A 6,142-nucleotide genomic window follows, 5' to 3' on the forward strand; every position below is an offset into this window, starting at 1 on the left:
CCACAAAACAAGACCCACCCCCCCCCCCAAAAAAAAAAAAAAAAAAAGAGCCTACTAGCAAAAGAGCCTGAAGTTCAAAGTTCTTGCCCTCCTAGGCTTAGGAGGTGTTTGGTTACAGAAGAGCTTTGAGGCAAGGAGGACAGTCTGGCATAACAGAATCAAACATGTCAAGTAGCCCAGGACTGAGAGGTGGATACTCTGCTATCTCACCCCAGTTCTGTCTCTTTTCCATTGAACTTTTTGTTATTTAGTGACTTGGCAATGGCCACTTCCTTTATGGGTTGATCTGACCGTGACGAAGAACATTTGGTTTCAGTAATGTAATTAGAACAGCCCACAAATTCCTGTCACTTTCACAAATAATTTTAATGATGAAGTAAAGCAAGAGTTGTTGGTGTCCTATGAAAAGGTAAAAAGTCCTCATTTTTCATGTCATTTGGTTATTATGTTCTGAACTGTGAGACACTACGTTTGAATAGCCAGATAAAATGAAAATACATTGCGTTGAATGGATTGTTATTTCCTTCTGTGTGAATCTTGTCACACTAATCTCTCAGGGAAAGTTACTGGTAAACATTGCAAGTAGGTTTTTATGTTTGTTTGTATTTTCTTTTCTCCTTTTAATTTTCTAGAGGGCACTTGCACTCAACACAGAAAGAAGAAAGGGAAAGTGAGAAAGCACGCCCACGGGGGTTGGTCGCAGCGCAATCCCTTCTCCTCCACCTCTCCTTTTGGGATTTTGGGCATGCATACACATGGGCTAGGCATGTTTTCCAAGCTGCTGCATCCAGGACTTGAACCACACAGTCGGCCATGTGGGACTCGGGCACTCCAACCCCGCAGTGACCCTATCCTACCAGATGGCCTGCTTCTGTATTTAAGTAAATGCAAACAGCTGTAGAACTAAAACCAGATGCTCAGCTGCAAGAATGGCTATGCTCTAAATATTCAATATACAAAACCCACCATATTTACTTGCTTTTTCTGTCTTCTGACTGTAGGGTTTAATTTGTGTATGTTGAATTTTTTTCACAGATAATTCCAATTCCAAACCATCAAGAAGTCAAAGGTTAATCAGTATCTAACTATTCTGAGATAGTAACAAAAAAAGATTGCTGCTCAGGGTGGCAATAGAACTTTTTCAGGGACGCCATTAAGTAGGAGAATTTATTTCCTGAAGGGTTTGGGGTATAATGGTGGGTAAAATTATGTCTTTGAAAGGGAAAAAGGATCTTTTTTTTTTTTTAAAGAGGCCCAGTTTTTCTCTGGCCCTTAGCTCCGCCTTCCTTCTTGTTAATTTTCCCTCTGCTCCTCCCATCCAGGCAGAAGAAGCCGCGGGCCTTCAGAACAAGGTTCCACATGGCTACTATGAACTAGATTTTTAAGGGAATGAAGACTTTCTACTAATAATCCAGCCTCCAACAACCGAGCTAGCGGCAGAAGAAGCCGCGGGCCTTCAGAACAAGGTTCCACATGGCTACTATGAACTAGATTTTTAAGGGAATGAAGACTTTCTACTAATAATCCAGCCTCCAACAACCGAGCTAGCGGCAGAAGAAGCCGCGGGCCTTCAGAACAAGGTTCCACATGGCTACTATGAACTAGATTTTTAAGGGAATGAAGACTTTCTACTAATAATCCAGCCTCCAACAACCGAGCTAGCGGCAGAAGAAGCCGCGGGCCTTCAGAACAAGGTTCCACATGGCTACTATGAACTAGATTTTTAAGGGAATGAAGACTTTCTACTAATAATCCAGCCTCCAACAACCGAGCTAGCGGCAGAAGAAGCCGCGGGCCTTCAGAACAAGGTTCCACATGGCTACTATGAACTAGATTTTTAAGGGAATGAAGACTTTCTACTAATAATCCAGCCTCCAACAACCGAGCTAGCGGCAGAAGAAGCCGCGGGCCTTCAGAACAAGGTTCCACATGGCTACTATGAACTAGATTTTTAAGGGAATGAAGACTTTCTACTAATAATCCAGCCTCCAACAACCGAGCTAGCGGCAGAAGAAGCCGCGGGCCTTCAGAACAAGGTTCCACATGGCTACTATGAACTAGATTTTTAAGGGAATGAAGACTTTCTACTAATAATCCAGCCTCCAACAACCGAGCTAGCGGCAGAAGAAGCCGCGGGCCTTCAGAACAAGGTTCCACATGGCTACTATGAACTAGATTTTTAAGGGAATGAAGACTTTCTACTAATAATCCAGCCTCCAACAACCGAGCTAGCGGCAGAAGAAGCCGCGGGCCTTCAGAACAAGGTTCCACATGGCTACTATGAACTAGATTTTTAAGGGAATGAAGACTTTCTACTAATAATCCAGCCTCCAACAACCGAGCTAGCGGCAGAAGAAGCCGCGGGCCTTCAGAACAAGGTTCCACATGGCTACTATGAACTAGATTTTTAAGGGAATGAAGACTTTCTACTAATAATCCAGCCTCCAACAACCGAGCTAGCGGCAGAAGAAGCCGCGGGCCTTCAGAACAAGGTTCCACATGGCTACTATGAACTAGATTTTTAAGGGAATGAAGACTTTCTACTAATAATCCAGCCTCCAACAACCGAGCTAGCGGCAGAAGAAGCCGCGGGCCTTCAGAACAAGGTTCCACATGGCTACTATGAACTAGATTTTTAAGGGAATGAAGACTTTCTACTAATAATCCAGCCTCCAACAACCGAGCTAGCGGCAGAAGAAGCCGCGGGCCTTCAGAACAAGGTTCCACATGGCTACTATGAACTAGATTTTTAAGGGAATGAAGACTTTCTACTAATAATCCAGCCTCCAACAACCGAGCTAGCGGCAGAAGAAGCCGCGGGCCTTCAGAACAAGGTTCCACATGGCTACTATGAACTAGATTTTTAAGGGAATGAAGACTTTCTACTAATAATCCAGCCTCCAACAACCGAGCTAGCGGCAGAAGAAGCCGCGGGCCTTCAGAACAAGGTTCCACATGGCTACTATGAACTAGATTTTTAAGGGAATGAAGACTTTCTACTAATAATCCAGCCTCCAACAACCGAGCTAGCGGCAGAAGAAGCCGCGGGCCTTCAGAACAAGGTTCCACATGGCTACTATGAACTAGATTTTTAAGGGAATGAAGACTTTCTACTAATAATCCAGCCTCCAACAACCGAGCTAGCGGCAGAAGAAGCCGCGGGCCTTCAGAACAAGGTTCCACATGGCTACTATGAACTAGATTTTTAAGGGAATGAAGACTTTCTACTAATAATCCAGCCTCCAACAACCGAGCTAGCGGCAGAAGAAGCCGCGGGCCTTCAGAACAAGGTTCCACATGGCTACTATGAACTAGATTTTTAAGGGAATGAAGACTTTCTACTAATAATCCAGCCTCCAACAACCGAGCTAGCGGCAGAAGAAGCCGCGGGCCTTCAGAACAAGGTTCCACATGGCTACTATGAACTAGATTTTTAAGGGAATGAAGACTTTCTACTAATAATCCAGCCTCCAACAACCGAGCTAGCGGCAGAAGAAGCCGCGGGCCTTCAGAACAAGGTTCCACATGGCTACTATGAACTAGATTTTTAAGGGAATGAAGACTTTCTACTAATAATCCAGCCTCCAACAACCGAGCTAGCGGCAGAAGAAGCCGCGGGCCTTCAGAACAAGGTTCCACATGGCTACTATGAACTAGATTTTTAAGGGAATGAAGACTTTCTACTAATAATCCAGCCTCCAACAACCGAGCTAGCGGCAGAAGAAGCCGCGGGCCTTCAGAACAAGGTTCCACATGGCTACTATGAACTAGATTTTTAAGGGAATGAAGACTTTCTACTAATAATCCAGCCTCCAACAACCGAGCTAGCGGCAGAAGAAGCCGCGGGCCTTCAGAACAAGGTTCCACATGGCTACTGTGAACTAGATTTTTCGCGCGGCGCGCCGCGCGAAAAATCTAGTTCACAGTAGCCATGTGGAACCTTGTTCTGGGGAAAAAGGATCTTTAAGGCATCTAACAACATTTTTTTAATTGGGATAACACTCACTCAGGAAATTCTAGATATAGAAAACGTACTCACAATAATACCATTGCCATTTCCAGGGTGTGTAATACTTTTACACTTTTAATGCAATGTGAGAAAATGCTAGAATGTGTTTCTTTATTGTTTTATGAGATTTACCAATTTCAAATTTTCCTCTTCTATTAACTAGTACTAAATTCAGACTTTCTGAAAATTCTCATTTCACATGAAAGTTTCTGTTGATATTTTAAAATATGTATTCATGGAATTAAGGAGCCAGCAGTTAGCGTAATGACTATGTCGCTGGACTCCCACATAGTTGACCATGGTTCATGTCCTGGACCCGGTGGCTTAAACTCACACCGGGCGCGTGTGCATGCGTGCCCAAGATCCCAAGAGGAGAATGGAGGAGAAGGGATTGCAGCATGGCCATCCCCCCTGGGGGGTGATTTCTCGCTTTCTGTCTTTATGTCTCTGTCTGTCTGGCAAGCGCACGTGCCCTATAGCGAAAACCTCTCCAAAAAAAAAAAAAATGTATTCATAGAATTAAAGAAATCAAGAAGAAAAGGGGGAGGGACCAGCATTTAGCGTAATGGCTATGTCGCTGGACTCCCACATAGTTGACCATGGTTCATGTCCTGGACCCGGTGGCTTAAACTCACACCGGGCGCGTGTGCATGCGTGCCCAAGATCCCAAGAGGAGAATGGAGGAGAAGGGATTGCAGCATGGCCATCCCCCCTGGGGGGTGATTTCTCGCTTTCTGTCTCTCTTTCTCTCTCTCTCTGTCTGGTGAGTGCACCCGCCCTATAGCAAAAACCTCTAAAAAAAAAAAAAGAAAGAAGAAAAGGGGCCAGTGGCTCAGAATAAAAGGGAAAATAAAAATGAATTCCTGGGACCAGCAGGTGGCGTGGTGGTTAAGGCGCTGGACACTCCCACATGGCCGACCGGGGGTCAAGTCCTGAATCTAGTGGCTTACTTTCTCACTTGCTCTCTCTCTCACTCTCACCCTCTGTCTCTCTCTGGTCAAATTAAAAAATAAATGAATGAATACATAAATAATAAAATAATAATTATTTAAAAATGAATTCCTAAAAATTAATTACAAAAAGAAATAGTTGTATTGTTTTGTTTTGTTTTGTTTTGTTTTGTTTTGTTTTGTTTTGCTGTGGTTTCCTAGAAAGTAATTCAGCAGCACTTAAGTCTCTATTTTGTCCTTCAAACAGCCTTTTCTCCATTTTCATTTGTTACTAATTTGTCTGTTGTGCAAAGTTAGGCTCAAATGTCACTTTTTCTTGATTAGTTTCTTCCTCTACATGACAGGTAGCTAATTACTTATTGTGGATGTAGTTTTTTGTTTATTTTAAAATCTTACCTGCTGGAAAGTGATGGTCCATGAAACAGCATCTGCTTTGTTCACTCCTCTAGTATCAGAACCGAGAACCAGACTCTGAAAATGATTGTCTCCCATTCTCTGACCTGACCCATTGCACTAAGACAGATGCACCTTGCTTAGAACTGCCCACAGATTGCTGATTCACTAAGGCCCTGTTCAACGAACAGAAACATCTCCAAACTACATGAATATACCCAGGGGTGTCTGAGACAATCAACTGGGATAAAACAGTGTGTTTGGTTATTTAGTTTAGTTTAGTTTACTTTTAGTTTGGCTATAGGGCACATTTGCTCACTGGAGAGAGAGGGAGAGAGAGAAAGAGAGAGAGAGAGTGAAAGCACCCCCAAGGTGAGATGGCCATGCTGCAATTCCTTCACCTCCATTCTCCTCTAGGGATGTTGGGCACATGCACACACACACACACACACACACACACACACACACACGGCATGTTTCTCAAGCCACCAGGTGCAGGACTCAAACTGCAAAATCAACCATGTGGGATCCAGCCACCTCAACCACCACTGTCTGGCCATGTGTTGATTAATTTTTAGTGACAACTTGGCTAGGCCATGGTGCCTAGACATTTGGTCAATCACCCGGTTCAATGTTGCTGTAAAAATGTTTTTTTATATTTGCTTAATATAAATGAGTAGTCTTTGAGTAAAGCAGATTACCCTCCATAACGTGGCTAGCTACATCCAATAAGATGACCTAAGGGAACAAAACTGAAGAACCCCAGGAAAGAACTGTTACCTCTGAACTG

Source organism: Tupaia chinensis, unplaced genomic scaffold (assembly GCF_000334495.1).
Source record: "Tupaia chinensis unplaced genomic scaffold, TupChi_1.0 Scaffold000591_1, whole genome shotgun sequence".
Lineage (NCBI taxonomy): Eukaryota > Metazoa > Chordata > Mammalia > Scandentia > Tupaiidae > Tupaia > Tupaia belangeri.